Source organism: Schistocerca serialis, chromosome 1, assembly GCF_023864345.2.
Source record: "Schistocerca serialis cubense isolate TAMUIC-IGC-003099 chromosome 1, iqSchSeri2.2, whole genome shotgun sequence".
Taxonomy (NCBI): domain Eukaryota; kingdom Metazoa; phylum Arthropoda; class Insecta; order Orthoptera; family Acrididae; genus Schistocerca; species Schistocerca serialis.
Window position 1 is genome coordinate 907,680,996 of NC_064638.1, and position 19,621 is coordinate 907,700,616.

General features: G+C 41.0%; 1 protein-coding gene across 1 annotated transcript in view; it reads left to right on the forward strand.

Annotated features, from left to right (window-relative positions):
• Window positions 1-19,621, forward strand: part of LOC126411948 (nucleosome-remodeling factor subunit NURF301) — a 312,451-nt gene that overhangs the window by 183,040 nt on the left and 109,790 nt on the right. The window lies entirely within an intron of this gene.

Consider the following 19,621-nt stretch of genomic DNA (forward strand, 5'->3'; position numbering starts at 1 on the left):
AATGTGCTCTTGTGCCATCAGTTCTGCATGAACAACTAATTTCTTACATTACTTATGAAGCATGTAAGCTCTTGTGTCTCAAGACCATGTTGTAAAACAGTTCTGCCAGTGGATTCTAGACAGATACCTGAAGATCCCACCGAGCGAGATGGCGCAGTGGTTAGCACACTGGACTCGCATTCGGGAGGACGACGGTTCAATCCCGTCTCCGGCCATCCCGATTTAGGTTTTCCGTGATTTCCCTAAATCGTTTCAGGCAAATGCCGGGATGGTTCCTTTGAAAAGGCACGGCCGATTTCCTTCCCAATCCTTCCCTAACCCGAGCTTGTGCAACTCTCGTTGTCGACGGGACGTTAAACACTAACCACCACCACCTGAAGATCCACAGCCCATTTGTGGTATGTTATTTGTGTATGAGATGGGATTCACACTCAGAAGAATAAACCACCACATTAACCACATGTGGGGAGATGCAAATACTTGAGTGATGTGGAAATGAGGCACTGGGTCACTTTGGAGTTAGTATATAGGTAACAGACTCGTAGTGCCTTAAACTTCACCAATTTCAACCTGAAAAGTTTACCTTACACTAAAGGAAATGAAATGATTATAAGGCATTATTGACCGGGAGACCCGGTTGTTGTATGCAAGTCTGTCTATTTGGTGCTGCTTCCGCAACTTGAATGTCAGCAAAGGTTGAATGAAATGATGAGAATGACACATTCAGTCCCCAAGTGAAGGAAATCTGTGACCTGGCTGGGAATTGAACATGGGACTCAACCATCTAGAGGCAGTGATGCTAAGTGCTAGACAATGACCTGTGGACCGCACTACTGGACAGTGTTACCCTTGCAGAAAGACAGTGAATCTAATTTACGCACGGTGAGACACCAGTCCGTTTTCTACATGCTGTCTGATAATTCCTAAAGTTTTTGTAAACCATTGCAAACAGTCTGCTTGGGCAAAATATTTACATGGCAAACCTTGCCTAGGCGTTTTATGATATACATTGCTCACAAGCACATACACACTTTCAGGTACACAGCAGAGGCCCCCCCCCTCACCCACCCACCCTTACCCTTCTGTCCTCACCAATAAAAACTGACAGTAGTTAGCTCCACTGGGCAGCTTACGAGAAATGTACACACTTGGCAGCATGTTCTATGCCACTCAGCTCAGAGATGTGTGCATGCCTTGTAAAAAAAATAATAAAAAAATTTAGTGCTGGCAGATTGGTCAGGGAAGTCCAGTAGCATGGGCTCACTGTCAGTTGACCATAATTCTTCAGTCTTCTAGCTGTGGGAACATTTAGAGGGATTTATGTATTCCACAACTATCAGTAACATGCCCCCATTACAGGAGTGTGCGTGCTATGTGACAAAAATCCAAGGGGAGCCAGGTGTGTTCACATAAGTTACTGATTCTTTATGAAGAATTGCTGAAGTATGTGTAAGAATTAGTGTCAACCACATTGAGCATTTACTGTAATGCAAGTACTGTTTTTTAATAGTTGTATTCATTTCTATAGTAACTCCTTAGCTATTTACATGCTACAGAAATTGTTTGTTTTGTTTTTCATTAGCATTTTATTTTTTGGATATATGTGGAATTTAGATTTTCATGCTGTTGTTTTTATGTAAGAGTGTCTGCCCCCTCCCCCAACTTCAATCTATTTAGAATAATCAGATAATATGGTTGAGACAAGACCAGTATGGCAGGAGTACAGAAAGGTTTTTGTATTGAATAAAATGATATTCTTTCCAGACATATATTATTCCCCATGTTTTGCCGCTGCTGTTAGCTGAAGCCAACATTACAGTTCTGTAGGAAATACTCATTGCATGAGACACATTGAATTAGTGGCGTCTTAAGAAGGGGTCTAAGTGACACAGCATGCAGTAGTAAGAAGGTTCCATTACCGAATGACATGGGCAGTGATGTAAAGTCTGCTGCCCTACATCAGCATACATATTCCTCAAGCCACAGTATGGTGTATGGTTGAGGGTACCTTGTACCACTACTAGCCATTCTCTTTCCTGTTCCACTTGCAAACAGAGTGAGGGAGAAACAACTGTCTATTTGCCTCAGTATGAGGCCTAATCTGTCTTATTTTATCTTTGTGGTCCCTACGTGAAATGTACATTGGTGGCAATAGAATTGTTTTGCATTCAGCTTCAAATACCAGTTCTCTAAATTTTCTCAACAGTGTTTCTTGAGAAGAATGTCACCTTCCCTCCAGAGATTCCCATTTAAGTTCCCCCAGCATCTTCATAATATTTGGATGTACATCGGACCTAATGGTCTCAAATATAGCAGCCCACCTCTGAATCGTTTAAATTCGTCCTTTAATCTGACCTTGTGTGAATCCCAAACACTCAAACAGTACTCAAGAATGAGTTGCTCTAGTGTCCTAAATGCTGCCTCCCTTACAGATGACTCACAATTTCCAAAAATTCTCCCATTAAACTGAAGTCAACCATTTGCCTTCCCCACTGCATTCTGCACATGTTCATTCCATTACATATTGCTCTGTGACGTTATGCTTTGATATTTAGTCAACCTGATTATGTCAAGCAGCACATTACTAATGCTGTATTCGAATGTTATGGGATTGTTATTCCGACTCACCTGCATTAAATTACATTTTTCTACATTTAGAGCTAGCTGCCACTCATCGCACCAACTAGGAATTTTGTCTAAGTCATCTTGAAGCCTCCCACAGTCACTCAACAATGACACCTTCCCGTACACCACAGCATCATCAGCAAACAGTCGCAGATTGGTGCTTACACACTCTGTCATATAATTTATGTATATTGAAATAGTTGTGGTCCTATCAAATTTCTCTGGAGCATTCCTTATGGTATCCTTGTCTTTCTCGAACGTTTGCCATTTAGACAACATACTGGGTTCTTACTTAAGAAGTCTTTGAGCCACTTACATATCTGGGAACCTACTCTGTATGCTCATACCTTTGTTAATAGTCTGCAGTGGGGCACTGGGGTAAACACTTTTCAGGAATCTAGGAATATGGAATATGCCTGTTGCTCTTCATCTGTGGTTCAACTTACATGATGTAAGAGAACGACAAGCTGAGTTTCGCACAAACAATGCTTTCTAAATGTGTGCTGACATGTGGACAAAAGCTTGTCTGTCCAACAGAATTTATTGTATTTAAACTTGGAATATTTTCAGGTATTCTGCAGCAAATGCGTGACAAGGATATTGGTCCGCAATTTTGCAGGTCCTTTCTTTTACATTTCTTACATAAAGTTGTCTGCACTTTTTTCCAATAATGTGGGTCTTTGCACTGGGCAAGAAATTTGCAATTAAGCAAGCTAAACAAGGGGCCAGTGCCGCAGAGTACTCTTTGTAAAGCTGAATGAGGATTCCATCCTGACACTATGACTTATTTATTTTCAACTCTTTAAGTTTCTTCTATACACCATAGAAGCTTATTAGTATGTCGTCCTTACAGGAGTCTGTGCGATGTTCAAATGACAGTATGTTTGAATGAACCAGTATGAACGATTTCTTAAATGCTGAATTTAAAACTTCAGCTTTCCTTTTGCTATCAGCTATTGCCACACTATTGTGTGACTGGATTTGTGATTTCCTGTCAGAAAGTTTACAGTTTGTAGTAATAAACAGAAAGTCATTGAGTAAAACAGAAGTAATATCCGGCACTCCCCAAGAAAGTGTAATAGTCGCTCTATTGCTCCTGATCTATATTAACAACTTAGGAGACAATCTGAGTCGTAGATTGTGTGCAGATGATGCTGTCATTTACCGTCTTGTAAAGTCATCAGATGACCAAAACAAATTGCAAAATGATTTAGGTAGGATATCTGTATGGTGCGAAAAATGGCAATTGTTGCTGAATAAAGAAAAGTGTGAAGTTATTCTCATGATTACTAAAAGGAAACCGCTAAATTTTGATTACGCAATAAGTCACACAAATCTGAAGGCTGTAAATTCAACTAAATACTTAGGGATTACAATTACAAAAAACCTAAATTGGAATGATCACATAGAAAATGTTGTGGGTAGAGCAAACCAAAGACACTGATTCATTGGCAGAATACTTAGAAGGTGCAACACATCTACTAAAGAGACTTCTTACACCACGCTTGTTTGCTCTGTTCTGGACTATTCTGTGTGGTGTGGGATCTGCATCAGGTGGAACTGATGGCTGACATTGAGAAGTTCAGAGAAGGGCATCTCATTTTGTATTAACACGAAATAGGGGAGGTAGTGCCACAGACATGATACATGAATTGGAGTGGCAATCGTTAAAACAAAAGTTTTTTTTGTTGGGACAGGTCTTCTCGTGAAATTTCAATCACCAGTTTTCTCCTCCAATTGTGAAAACATCCAATTGGCGCCCACCTACATATGGATAAATGATCATATCGATAAAATAAGAGAAATCAGGGCTCGCACAGAAAAACTTAAGTGCTCGTTTTTTACGCGCACTGGTCAAGAGTGGAACGGTAGAGAGACAGTTTGAAGGTGGTTCACTGAACCCTCTGCCGGGCACTTTATTGTGAATAGGAGAGTAATCATGTAGATGTGGACTTGTGAATGAGTAACGGATAGATGCCTTTGACCCACGTAGTGATTTTACGTTGGACGAGAATTTTCTCAGGTTCTCGGTAAGATATTTTGCTAAGGTATGGTGGTGGTAGTTGTGTGCTTTGCACATAGATTTTTTTTTACAGATATATGGCTGTCTACTAACTTTTGCCTATCATCATTTTCATGTCCTCTTTTGAACTGAGAGTGCAACAGTCTTTGCTTCCTTAGCATTTTCTGAATTTGATTATTAAACCACAGTGGGTGTTTTCCATCCTTAATCCACTTACTAAGCATATACTTCTCCATAGCACCATCTATCCAATCCATTTAAACTTTGTCCAGGATTCCTTTATGTCCATCATACTAGCACTAAATAATGTCCATTCATTGTCTTAAGTGGGATGTTAACAACTGCTTATCTGCTCTTTCCAGCAAAAATATTCTCCTAGTCTTATTGAATGATTTAACAAGTATAGTAAACATCGTCACTATGATATAATGATCACTAGTCCCCAACACTATACTGACATCATGAATAAGGTTAAGCCTGCTTGTGGGTAGAATGACTAAAATATTTCTATTGCGTGCGGGTTGTCTATCTGTTGAAGGCAGTTTTTGACCAACATATTCAAAAGTACTTCACAAAACTGCCTGTCCAAACCTCTTACATTGAATGCATAGACGTCTCAGTTTAGACTTGGTAGGTTAAAGTAGCCTCCAACTAATATTTCATGATCAAGCTGTTCCCACACTACTGAGTGCAAAAATTTTTTTGAATGGCCCTAAAACTGTAAAGGTGGAATCGGGTGGCAATAAAAATATCAAACGATTAGCTCGATATCACCTAGATCTGTTATACACATTCAGATAGTTTCACAGTCACATTCAATTTCAACCACAGTAGAGAGAATGTTTTTGTCGAATGCAATGAACAATCCTCTTCCTATGCTAATCTGTCTCTCTGATATACAGCTCATGACTCTCAAAATGTTTCAGAGCTTTCTGCTTCAGGTTTCTGCCACCTTTCGGTACCATGAATAATTTAAGCACAACAGATTTCCTAGAGAAAACTCAGAAACTTTGTTATGAGTATTTTGACTGTTCACTGATATTTACTCTCGATGCAGTCTGATTTCGCGATCTGTGTGTAGACTGGTGAATGTCAATCTTAGAGTACCTCAAACTACCTCCTAGCCTAAAAAAAAGCGATGTACGCTCCAGAAGTGCTTTGCTATACAAGTAGCTGTTTCCATTGTGCAGCGCACCCCCAACCTATCAAGGGGAGTGCTACAATTTTCCGCTTGATAATACAGTCTGAAAATCTGTTGCCAAGACCATCGCAGAGTCGACGAAGCCTTTGGTCGAGACCATCCATTCGACTCCAAATCAAACTCTGGAAACAATGGTGCAAATTGCGAGTTCTGTTTGCACCCTGTGCATGAGGCCAGCAGCCTTCACCATTTCACCAGCTGCTTGTATAAACTGAGGAAGGCCTCAGAACCCAAGAGAGGAGCAGCATCATTGGTGCTGACATGAGCCACAACTTTGAGATGACATACTCGATAGCTGCAGGCAAGACCTCCTTCACATTTCCCCTCTTCCTGTGTGCCAGATCGGATGTTGTTGAAGAAGAGGCCACCTGTCCACTCACAGGGCAAATGGGCGAGGCCATACTCCATATTGACCTTCCGCCTCAAGCCACACAAAAGCACTACCATGTGCCACTCGCCCTGTGATGAGGGTGGATCTACCATGTCAGGTACATTAGGAGGTGCTACAGCAGCAGAGTCCATTGGTGGAATAAGCATCACCTGAGGTGTCGCGTGCAATGTGCCAGTTTCTATGCTACTGCCACACTCCGAGGCAGCAGCGTAAAGACGACTGACCCTAGGTAGAAGTGAATTCAGCTGTTCACGAACTGCGCCCAGCTGCTCTTGTGTCTGCACCCAGCAAGCACACAGCCTATCCATCCTAGCATGATTATCTTAAGAATTAAATTATAGAAGCACAGAGGAAAACCTAAATATGCAACTTGCTAACATTCTGACATGTCACCATTGAAGGCTGACTCCTACTGAGCTATGTAGCTGGCCATTCAAAAGAATTGCCAACTGTGCTACAGACAACATGGATCTACACTTTTACAGTTACAAAAATGTGAGATTACACCTCCTAAATAGAAAAACAAGCACAGAATTTAAGAATTAAACTGCAGAGAAAACAGAAAAACATAAATACAAAACTTGCTGGTCTGCTGGTGTGTAGCAGGCAAGAGCTGGAGCCAGCGTAGGGAATAAGTTTTTTTGCTGTGGTTTTATAGTAGACATTTAAATATGACCTATTAAGTGCTAAGGGAGCTATGCACGCGGTTATTGCTTTCATAAACGTTTGTTAACATCTTTATACTTGGGACCACTATATAAGAGTTGTATTGTTTAATCATTTGGCAGTAACACACAATACACTAAAGGAATGGCTCTCAAAGCGTATACCACCACCACCACCACCACCACAATTTTCCTTATTTAGTTTTACTTCAAGCAAAACAATGTTTGCACCATTCAGTACTCTGAAAAGTAGTTTGCATTTTGTTCTTGTTGTTAGTGAGAGAATAGATAACTCATAATCAGTAGTCTTAATGTTGTCAATTTTTCTGATGAGAAGATAACACATCAGAATTTGTCACTTTAGAAAATCTTGTATAAACTCTACATCCCAGGGCAGGGTTCTGTGGAGTTTTATATTGTTGTTGTGGTCTTCTGTCCTGAGACTGGTTTGATGCAGCTCTCCATGCTACTCTATCCTGTGCAAGCTGCCTCATCTCCCAGTACGTACTGCAGACATCCTTCTGAATCTGTTTAGTGTATTCATCTCTACGATTTTTACCGTCCACGCTGCCCTCCAATACTAAATTGGTGATCCCTTGATGCCTCAGAACATGTCCTACAGACCAATCCCTTCTTCTAGTCAAGTTTTGCCACAAACTCCTCTTCTCCCCAATTCTATTCAGTACTTCCTCATTAGTTATGTGATCTACCCATCTAATCTTCAGGATTCTTCTGTAGCACCACATTTCAAAAGCTTCTATTCTCTTCTTGTCCAAACTATTTATCGTCCATGTTTCACTTCCATACGTGGCTACACTCCATACAAATACTTTCAGAAACAACTTCCTGACACTTAAATCTATACTCAATGTTAACAAATTTCTCTTCTTCAGAAACGCTTTCCTTGCCATTGCCAGGCTACGTTTTATATCCTCTCTACTTCAACCATCATCAGTTATTTTGCTCCCCAAATAGCAGAACTCCTTTACTACTTTAAGTGTCTCATTTCCTGATCTAATTCCCTCAGCATCACCTGAGTTAACTCGACTACATTCCATTATCCTCGTTTTGCTTTTGTTGATGTTCATCTTATATCCTCCTTTCAAGACACTGTCCATTCTGTTCAACTGCTCTTCCAAGTCCTTTGCTGTCTCTGACAGAATTACAATGTCATCGGCGAACCTTAAAGTTTTTATTTCTTCTCCATGGATTTTAATACCTACTCCGAATTTTTTTTTGTTTCCTTTACAGCTTGCTCAAATTACAGATGGAATAACATCGGGGAGAGGCTACAACCCTGTCTCACTCCCTTCCCAACCACTGCTTCCCTTTCATGTCCCTCGACTCTTATAACTGCCATCTGGTTTCTGTACAAATTGTAAATAGCCTTTCGCTCCCTATATTTTACCCCTGCCACCTTTAGAATTTGAATTTAAAAGAGCGTATTCCAGTCAACATTGTCAAAAGCTTTCTCTAAGTCTACAAATGCTAGAAACATAGATTTGCCTTTCCTTAATCTATCTTCTAAGATAATTCGTAGGGTCAGTATTGCCTCACGTGTGCCAATATTTCTACGGAATCCAAATTGATCTTCCCCAAGGTCAGCTTCTACCAGTTTTTACATTCATCTGTAAATAATTCGCCTTAGTATTTTGCAGCTGTGACTTATTAAACTGATAGTTCGGTAATTTTCACATCTCTCAACACCTGCTTTCTTTGGGATTGGAATTATTATATTCTTGTTGAAGTCTGAGGGTATTTCGCCTGTCTCATACATCTTGCTAACCAGATGGTAGAATTTTGTCAGGACTGGCTCTCCCAAGGCTGTCAGTAGTTCTAATGGAATGTTGTCTACTCCCGGGACCTTGTTTAGACCTAGGTCTTTCAGTGCTCTGTCAAACTCTTCACGCAGTATCATATCTCGCATTTCATCTTCATCTACATCCTCTTCCATTTCCATAATATTGCCCTTAAGTACATCGCCCTTGTATAGACCCTCTATATAGTCCCTTCTTTGCTTAGAACTGGGTTTCCATCTGAGCTCTTGATATTCATACAAGTGGTTCTCTTTTCTCCAAAGGTCTGTTTAGTTTTCCTGTAGGCAGTATCTTTCTTACCCCTAGTGAGACAAGCATCTACATCCTTACATTTGTCCTGTAACCATCCCTGCTTAGCCATTTTGCACTTCCTGTCGATCTCATTTTTCAGACGTTTGTATTCCTTTTTGCCTGCTTCATTTACTGAATTTTTATATTTTCTCCTTTCATCAATTAAATTCAATATTTCTTCTGTTACCCAAGGATTTCTACTAGCCCTCGTCTTTTTACCTACTTGATCCTCTGCTGCCTGCACTTCTTCATCCGTCAAAGCTATCCATTCTTCTTCTACTGTATTTCTTTCCCCCATTCTTGTCAATTGTTCCTTTATGCTTTCCTTGAAACGCTGTACAACCTCTGGTTTAGTCAGTTTAACCAGGTTCCATCACCTTAAATTCCCACCTTTTTGCAGTTTCTTCAGTTTTAATCTACAGTTCATAACCAATAGATTGTGGTCAGAATCCACATCCGTCCCTGGAAAAGTCTTACAATTTAAAACCTGGTTCCTAAATCTCTGTCTTACCATTATATAATCTATCTGAAACCTGACAGTATCTCCAGGTTTCTTCCATGTATACAATCATCTTTTATGATTCTTGAACCAAGTGTTAGCTATGATTAAGTTATGCTCTGTGCAAAATTCTAGCAGGCGGCTTGCTCTTTCATTTCTTACCCGCAATCCATATTCACCTACTTCGTTTCCCTCTCTTCCTTTTCCTACTATTGAATTCCAGTCACCCATGACTATTAAATTTTTGTCTCCCTTCACTATCTGAATAATTTCTTTTATCTCATCATACATTTCTTCAATTTCTTCGTCATCTGCAGAACTAGTTGGCATATAAACTTGTACTACTGTAGTAGGCATGGGCTTCGTGTCTAACTTGGCCACAATAAGGCGTTCACTATGCTGTTTGTAGTAAGTTACCTGCACTCCTATTTTTTTATTCATTATTAAACCTACTCCTGCATTACCCCTATTATATTTTGTATTTATAACCCTGTATTCACCTGACCAGAAGTCTTGTTCCTCCTGCCACCGAACTTCGCTAATTCCCCAGATATCCAAAACTAAAGTAAAAGGTAAACTTACTAGCCACTGTTTCTATAAATTATCAGAATTTTAGACTCGAGTATAAAAACTCTTTCAATCCTAACATTTATATTAAACGGATTTTGACTTTGTCAGCTTATAGGGAGCAGTGTGCTGTATAAAGCTATATAAGTGCTTAATATAATGGAAGGAAACATTCCACGTGGGAAAAATTATATATAAAAACAAAGATGAGGTGACTTACCGAACAAAAGCGCTGGCAGGTCGATAGACACACAAACAAACACAAACATACACACAAAATTCAAGCTTTCGCAACAAACTGTTGCCTCATCAGGAAAGAGGGAAGGAGAGGGGAAGACGAAAGGAAGTGGGTTTTAAGGGAGAGGGTAAGGAGTCATTCCAATCCCGGGAGCGGAAAGACTTACCTTAGGGGGAAAAAAGGACAGGTATACACTCGCACACACGCACATATCCATCCACACATACAGACACAAGCAGACATATTTAAATATGTCTGCTTGTGTCTGTATGTGTGGATGGATATGTGCGTGTGTGCGAGTGTATACCTGTCCTTTTTTCCCCCTAAGGTAAGTCTTTCCGCTCCCGGGATTGGAATGACTCCTTACCCTCTCCCTTAAAACCCACTTCCTTTCGTCTTCCCCTCTCCTTCCCTCTTTCCTGATGAGGCAACAGTTTGTTGCGAAAGCTTGAATTTTGTGTGTATGTTTGTGTTTGTTTGTGTGTCTATCGACCTGCCAGCGCTTTTGTTCGGTAAGTCACCTCATCTTTGTTTTTATATATATAAGTGCTTAGTTTTAATTGTTACATAAAACAGCAACTGAGTTTTTTTAGATACAGAATGGTGGCATTTTTCCCCAAAGTAGCTCCTTTTCTACTAGTACACCAATTGTAATACTTATCAATGTGAGTAAATTAGCACTGATCGGATTACTTGCAGTGGCTTGTTCTATGTGTGAATGTATAACATGACTTGTTTCATATTCCTGAGGTTTTTCCCTTCATGATGGGATTTATATAACAATGTATGTGGATGAATTGTCTCTGAATTGTGTATAAATTTGTAAATGGAGGTATGTGACACACCTGTTGATTGTAAAATAGAGCAGTATCATTCTGATATTGAATCCCTTGTTTCTGATTAAATGTAGTATTTTCCAGATATTAGGTGTGTTGTTAATAAAAAGTTCATGTGTTGCTATAGTAGACTGATTATAATATATTGATAGTTCATGAGATTATCCACTGTGTGAAAACTATGTCTGATATTAAAAAAGATGTATGATGCAGTAAGTCTGTAACTTGAAATACAGTAAAATGATGTAGTGTTAACTGAGCTGTAAAACCAAGATCTGCAACTCCCAGTAACAATGTAACAATAATTGTGACAAGTGACTTTCTCTGCAATAGAATGAATATACTCGGTGTGCATGAATCAATTTGGAAGCAGCCCCCCCCCCCCCTCCCCACACACACATACGCATAAATTTAAAAAAAAGATCTGTGGCATTGAAGAGAATACAAAAGCACCTAGAAAACGTAAACAATACTCTGTTTTCAATCGTTGCAGTCTACAAATCAACAGTCTTTCTCTCTGTCTGGTAATTACTTTACAATAACTGAAGTATTTTTCAAAGATCTAAAAGAATTTTTTGTTGGCCAACATATGCATTGTGACTAAGAAGCATATAATATGTACTTCAGAACTTAGATTTCCATATGAATTAATGCCATAATACTTTTGATTAATAATTGCTGTTCAAAAAATACAAATTTCTTAAACAGATCGCTCGCTCTCAAAATTAAGTTCAGTTTTAACATCTGTTGTTCTGCAGTTTACAATTCTGGTTGCAGATAATAATAATAATAATAATAATAATAATAATGCTATTAGAAATCAAAAACAACCATTGTGAAAATGATAGATTGCTACCCCCCCGTGGAGATGACATACTGAGCTGTAGGCAGAGATAATTAAAAGATTGTACCACAATAAACTTTCAGCCAAAGCCGTCTTCAAAAAAGAAATGAAAACACGCAGACACACTTTCTCACAAGCAGGCACACCTCACACGCACATAACAGCTGTCTCTGGTCACTCTGATAAGCCTAAAAGACCAGAGTGTGGCTGGGAAGGGGGAGGGATAGCAAAATTCCCCCCAATGGCGAGGGGAGGGGGGGGGGGGGGAGCACTGTCTGGCAGAGCATACAGGGATGAGAAGACAGCAGGACGAGGCTGCCTGGGGTAGCATCAGCAGGCTGTGGAGGGGAGGGCGAGGTAGAGCAGGACGATGGGGAGTGGGAAGCGAGAAGAACAGAGGGGAGGAAAAGACTGGTAGGGTGTGTTGGCAGAGAGTGGTGCTCAGTGAGAGTAAGGGAATGGGAATTGGGTGGAGGCTGGGGGGGGGGGGGGGGCAGAAACTGTTGGATGAAGTGTGTTGGGACATAGTTTATCATCTGAACAGGTTAGAAAAGCCGGTGGTGGAGGAGAGGATCCAGATGGCCTGGGATGAAATCAAGCATATTATGTTCAGCTGCATATTGTGTCCCGGAGTGATTCACTTTGCTCGTGGCTGCAGCGTAGTGGTGACAATAAGGTGCACATACATTGTAAACATTTCACAAACCTAGCAGGTCTTATGTCTGCTATATCAACCCCCAATCGTTATGATATTGTGACATACTGGGCTTCTGACATACACTTGGTGTGTGTGTGTGTGTGTGTGTGTGTGTGAGTGAGAGAGAGAGAGAGAGAGAGAGAGAGAGAGAGAGAGAGAGAGAGAGAGAGAGAGAGGTTCGGGAAGTTAATGGCTCCTTTTCTGTTGTGTTAATCATAATATGGAGTGAGAAATCTCTGATTTAACTTGAACTGTTATTGAGCTTTGTATAACATCTCATATAATTTGAATTTATTTTGTAATATTTTATTGACTGTTGAGTGCAAAACTCCAGTGGTTTTGCATATATTTCATATTACGTAGAAGCATACCATTATATTCATAGTTTTATTTTCCCCATACTGACTTCACTGTTGCATTTAGGCTGTTGTGTAAATTTAGATAATAAATGTAGCTTTTACTTGTTGAACCTATCTGGTGGATTAAAACTCTGATTGTGTGTTCAAAGCACATTGTTGACTTCTTTTATAGAAGTTCCCTCTAAACTGCATGCATCCACAAGTGACTGACTCTTATTTTTCCAAACCCTTAAACTTTCTCAAATAACTTTGTTTCTGATTTCCAGGCTTTAAATTCTTTATGGCTAGTCTTCTTAATAGTAATACTTGTTAAAGACTTTTTTTCCATGTAATATTAGCATCCCTCCTCTAGCATCTTCTGTCTGTTTTGTGAAAGTTTTTATGAACATTGTGTTCATTTTTGCCAAAAATATGTATTCAATCTGCTTTTGTGTGTCTAACGATGTTGTAGTGTAGTTTATAGTATTGTTTTTATTGAATTATTTATAATTAACAATGAACCTTTTTATTTGTGTAAACTGAAGACTGTGAAGTACACTACATTGTCTTTAATAGGCGAAACATTCTGTGGTATTCTCTTTAACCGCTTTTATGTCGTCTCGTTGTCTCTGTAGAGCTGTACTATGGAAAACGAGGAGAGGATGTTGGTCAATAATCGGTATCCTCGTTCTATAACACAAACTGTATGCAATTATTAATTGGGTTCTTTATTCATAAACAAAGAGCTACTGAACTTAAGTTGCCAAGTGCTGTGATACAAGCTCTCTTCTGGATAGCCCACGTAGCCTCAATGCTGTTGAATTAGAAGTCTGTTATAAGATTGCTATGTGCTGCCTGTCTCCATGCTACCCTCCGGTTTGTGGCAGCAATCCTAATTACTCGCGGCTATGAGGGTGTTGGCTGCGTGAGTCTTGTTATTGACCTCTATCAATACTCCCTTAAACTCTGTGCCACATGGTGTGCTGGCGCCAGTGTATGCCAGTACTTTCCTCCCCCCCGAAATGCCGCACCATTGTCGTGTAGTGAGGCTGTGAACGACATCGGGGAGGGAGGCAGGATGCTTGACATCGTGATGCGCTGGGAGCCGTGACTGTGGAGGATGGCAGACGCCCAACTGTACCCCACCATCTTGCTTGTTAGGCAACAGAGACATCCTCCTGAAAATTGCTTTCAGGCCACACGTACAGGCCTTAGCGCGTGTGCTGGGGCGATGACGGTGACGGCGGATCTAGGTCCATGGGGTCAACAAGCAGGGATGGCGTGGGTGAGAGCGTGTGGTTCATCTGCTCCTGGGGTGCTGTGGTGGCACCAGTGGGCAGCTGTGAAGACCACATGATCCTGTGAAACCATGAATGTGGGGGAAGAAAAGCAGCAGGATCACGGGGAAACTGACATGCACGAATTTGGTTCTAGTGGTGGTGCTGCAAACCATCACGACCTGCAATTAAGTAAATACACTATGTAATCAAAAGTATACGGACACCTGGCTGAAAATGACTTACAAGTTCATAGTGCCCTCCATCGGTAATGCTGGAATTCAATATGGTGTTGGTCCACCCTTAGGCTTGATGACAGCTTCCAGTCTCGCAGGCATTCTTTCGGTCAGGTGCTGGAAAGTTTCTTGGGGAATGGCAGCCCATTCTTCACAGAGTGCTGCACTGAGGAGAGGTATCGATGTCAGTCGGTGAGGCCTGTCACGAAGTCGGCATTCCAGCATATCCCAAAGGTGTTCTGTAGGATTCAGGTAAGGACTGTGTGCAGGCCTGTCCATTACAGGGATGTTATTGTCGTGTAACCACTCCGCCACAGGCTGTACTTTATGAACAGGTGCTCGATCATGTTGAAAGATGCAATCACCATCCCCAAAATGCCCTTCAACAGTGGGAAGCAAGAGGGTGCTTAAAACATCAACGTAGGCCTGTGCTGTGATAGCGCCATGCAAAACAAGGGGTGCAAGCCCCCTCCATGCAAAATGGGATCACACCATAACACCATTGCCTCTGAATTTTACAATTGGCACTACACACAATGGCAGTTGACGTTCACAGGGCATTCGCCATATCCATACCCTGCCATCGGATCGCTACATTGTGTACTGTGATTCGTCACTCCACACACATTTTTTCCACTGTTCAATCGTCCAATGTTTACGCTCCTTACACCAAGCGAGACATTGTTTGGTATTTACCCGTATGATGTGTGGTTTATGAGCAGCCGCTCGACCATGAAATCCAAGTTTTCTCACTTCCCACCTGACTGTCATAATACTTATAGTGGATCCTGATGCAGTTTGGAATTCTGTGTGATGGTCTGGATAGATGTGTACCTATTACTCATTATGACTCTCTTCAACTATTGGTGGTCTCTCTCAGTCAAAAGACGAGGTCAGCCTGTATGCTTTTGAGCTGTACGTGACCCTTCACTTTTCCACTTCATATCACATCGGAAAAGTGGACCTAGGGATGATTAGGAGTGTGGAAGTCTTGCATATAGACGTATGATACAAGTGACACCCAATCACCTGACCATGTTCGAAGTCCGTGAGTTCCACGGAGTGCCCCATCTGCTCTCTCACGATGTCTACTGACTACAAAATGCACCTAATATGAAAAACGTATGTTTTTGGGAGCTTCCAGATACTTTTGATCACATAGTGTATATGAGCCAATGCATTCCTGGATTACACCTCTTTCCCAGTGCCCACAATTGCCTTAAACACTGAAAAGAAGAAGATTACATGGCTAGCGGACCATTGGCAGCGCTGGATGCCGCGATGGGTGTAGCAAGTGTACTAATGTCCGATGGCTGCGGCCATACAGAAGTTCCGCCAGTGATGGTCCGTCTTGTGCGCGAAAGAATTGCAATGCCTGTTCCCATGTGTGGGTGGTGCAAAGCTTGGCCATCTCTTGTTTGAAAGTACGTACTAAGTGATCTGCTTCTCTGTTGGACTGCAGGTGAGATGGAGCACTTGTTAGATGATGAATGCCATTGCGTTCACAAAACTGTTCATAGGCACGTGAAGCGAACTGTAGTCCATGTGGCAATACTCCGATGCATATATTGAGGACATTGCTTGAATGGTACTACGTGATGTGGTAGAGTTCATAGGCATCGCAAATGGGAACTTGCTGGAAGAGGCTACCACTATGAGCCAACAAGTGTTTCAAAATGGTCCTGCAAAGTCTCTGTGCACTCATTGCTATGACAATTGAATCTTAGGCCAAGCTGTGATTGTGTGTGGTGGAGTGGATTGGATCTCCGCGCATGCGCGACACTGTGACATCATCTGTTCAATGTGGGTGTCCATGCTCTGCCAAGTACAGTGCCAGCACACTAACTGTTTAGTCAGAACAATTCCTCATTGTCCTTGGTGGATCAACCGCAACACATCCTTTTGCAACACTTTGGGAATATGCACACAGGATTGTCCATTGTCATTTTGAACTAGAATCACACCCTGTTCAATTGAAAGGATATGCTGAGGTTCAAAATATTGATATACAACTGAGTTCTGGATACTGGTCAATGAAGGAGGCTAAGACCTGCAAATATAATTCAATGAAATCTTGAGATCTGGGTCTGCTTCCGTGTCCTGCACAATTTTTCTGTAGTTCAGAGGAAAATATTCCAGCAATTCAGAGTCCTCCCCATCGATTCAGCAACAAGATGCGACAGATGCATCAGAATCAGAGTCTGGGCCAATTGGGAGGCGAAAAAGGGTGTCTGCATTGCCATGCTTTACCGGAGGTCTGTACACAAGTTCATACCGATAATGCGAAAGCAACAAAGCCCAGCATTGCCATTTTTGAGCTGTGCATGTAGGCTTTGACAGATGAAACAAGGACTGCAAAGGCTTGTGGTCTGTCTTTAAATAGAACTTACGACAATACATATAGCGATGGAATTTTGTCGCGCCATACACCATAGCAAGAGCTTCTTTTTCTGTTTGCAAATAATTGCACCGAGTTTGAGTGAGCAACTTTGAGGCAAATCAGTAGGTCTGTTTTGTTCACCACTTTTGTGCGACAGCACAGCACTGATTCCGTAAGAAGCAGCGTCAACTGTAAAATTACTGTCTTGGCAGGATCAAAATGCACTAAGCAAGACGTTTTTGAGTTGCTGAAATGCATTTTGACACCCTTTAGTCCACAAAGAGTACATATTTACGATGCAATGAAGCCGTTATCCGAGTGGCATTCGGTATGAACTGAGCACACATTAACTGTTTATCACGTGGCCTAAGTATGTAGCTCGGTTTGAAAAAGGTCACACTTTTCGAAGATGACACTTGGGTCCTGCTTCTGACAACACTCTGAAAAGAGTACGCAAATTGGCAATGTGTTTCTCTGGTGTACAACCTGAGATGACAATATCGTCAAGATATTTTGAACAAAGTGACACTTTTGCAGTCAGCTGTTCCAAGTAACATTGAAAAATTGCGTTTGCAGAAGCACTGCTGAAGAGCAAACGCAAATACTTGAACAGCCCTAAGTGTGTATTTACAACAAACACTTTCTTTGATTCTTGATTGAAAGGAATTTGCAAGTAAGCATCACGCAAATCTATCTTACGAAAGTAACGTCCTGTATCAAGCCTGTCCATGAGTTCCTCAGGGCAAGATAACGGATAAGTGTTAACTACTGTCTATAGGTTGACTGTAGACTTGAACACAAAAGTGAATGTGACCAGAAGGCTTAGGCAACAAAATTAGTAGACTGGCCCATTGACTAGCTTGAATGGGAGCAATGACACCATTATCTTGCAATTCTTTCAATTCACTGGTTACTTTGTCTCTTAAAGCAACTGAAACAGCGCAGGTCTGGAAAAACTTAGGTTGTGCATTGTCTTTCATTGTAATGTGCGCTACAAAGTTATTAGCTTTTCCCATGACTTCTGAAAATAGTTCAGGAAATTCCTTAAGTAAGCTAGCTACATTGGCTTTCAGATCAAAAGCTGATATGGAAAGAACATTGTCTTGGATGCTAAGGCCAAAGAGATCAAAGGGAATCCAAACCAAAAATGTTCTCTTTGTCTCTTGATTTCAACACAGTAAAATTCACTGTCCTGATGTGAGATTTGTGTCAGGAAAACTACACTGTCCAAGCAACGGAATTTTCAGTTTATTGTAAGCAGTGAGGTGCTTGCTAGACTTAGAAAGCATTGTGAGCCTAACTGTTAGTATGTGGGTATGTGGCACGATTAAGTAAAGTGACTGATGCACCTGTGTCTAACTGAAAGTTCACACAATGGCCAGCAGTATGTAATGAGACATATAGTTTGTTAGAACATCGTTGCACTACACTAAGGTGAGAATCATGCACAACCTTAATCTTACATTTGTCAGATCCTGTTGTTTGTTTGTAAAACATTATGTTCACTGCACGTGCGCTAGCCCCCCACCCCCCACCCCTTCGCCGCCAGTCAGCTATGTTCACTAGAAGATTGCTATGTGCTGCCTGCCTCTTTACTAGAGGCTTAGAGGCTAAGTCTGCGGCTCCATCTTGGTGACTCGTGACTTGCTGGAACTCCACAGTGTACAGGCTCGAATTAAGTGGCTAAACCGACCCTCCGGCCCACAGTGGTGATACTAAATATGCCCGCACACATTCAGTAACAGAGATTTTCTTATTTTCCATATTTTGGAGCTCTCTCAAATACAGCAAAGTTAGTAACACGAGAGGCACGCATCACAGCCATTAAAACTGAGGTGTCATAGCACAAAATCGGTTTTCAGCCATTACTTCCAGAGCTTTAATGTTATGTAAAGAAGAAGCTGAGCATGTGATAAATTGGCATTTGTGTTATATTGCATAGCATGTATTAGGATTATCAGGGTGTATATGATCCAGGACAACTGGGAAAACAAGGATTTTTTTTTATCCGGGAGAAAACAGGAAAAACCCGGGAATTTTCTAGAATTCTGGGAATTTTTCAGTGTTACAGTGTTCAGTTGAATTTTTGTAATTTTGACTGTTAATAACTGACAGACAGCAAAATGTCTCAAAGGCTATAGGATGAAGTTTATGGAATACTCATAACAACAAACTGCTTCAGATGAGCATGATGTCACAACTGTTTCATTAAGTTTGTTTTGAGCATTTGCCAGTAGGCTCATCGACAGTCTGGGTTTTAGTGGGGAGGGGGATAGTGACCCATGTTGGGTTTAGTGATTCTGCTGTTTCCTGCTGTCCTACTTCCTTTTCAGTTCACACGTCAAATGAAAACAAAACATATTTCTGTGGCTGGAAGCTATCAACTTATTTAAAATACGTCCACATAATTACGGAAGGCTGTTATTAGTTTGTTTTCTGATTTGATCGTATTTCATGGTTGTGGCAGCAAGCATTAATCGCCTTGCTCTACTATGAAGTTATTTTTGTCGGTTTGCTAAATGAACGTGGCTTTTATTAATCTTTTCAGCAGATACAGTCAGTTTATAAGAAACAAACTGCTTCATTCACAATATTGACTAGTTTCAACTGTTCACTGAATTTCAAGTGCACATTTTCATCTTCTGGCACATGTGGCATTATGTCACAATAAAGCATCAAACATGAGACAATACAGT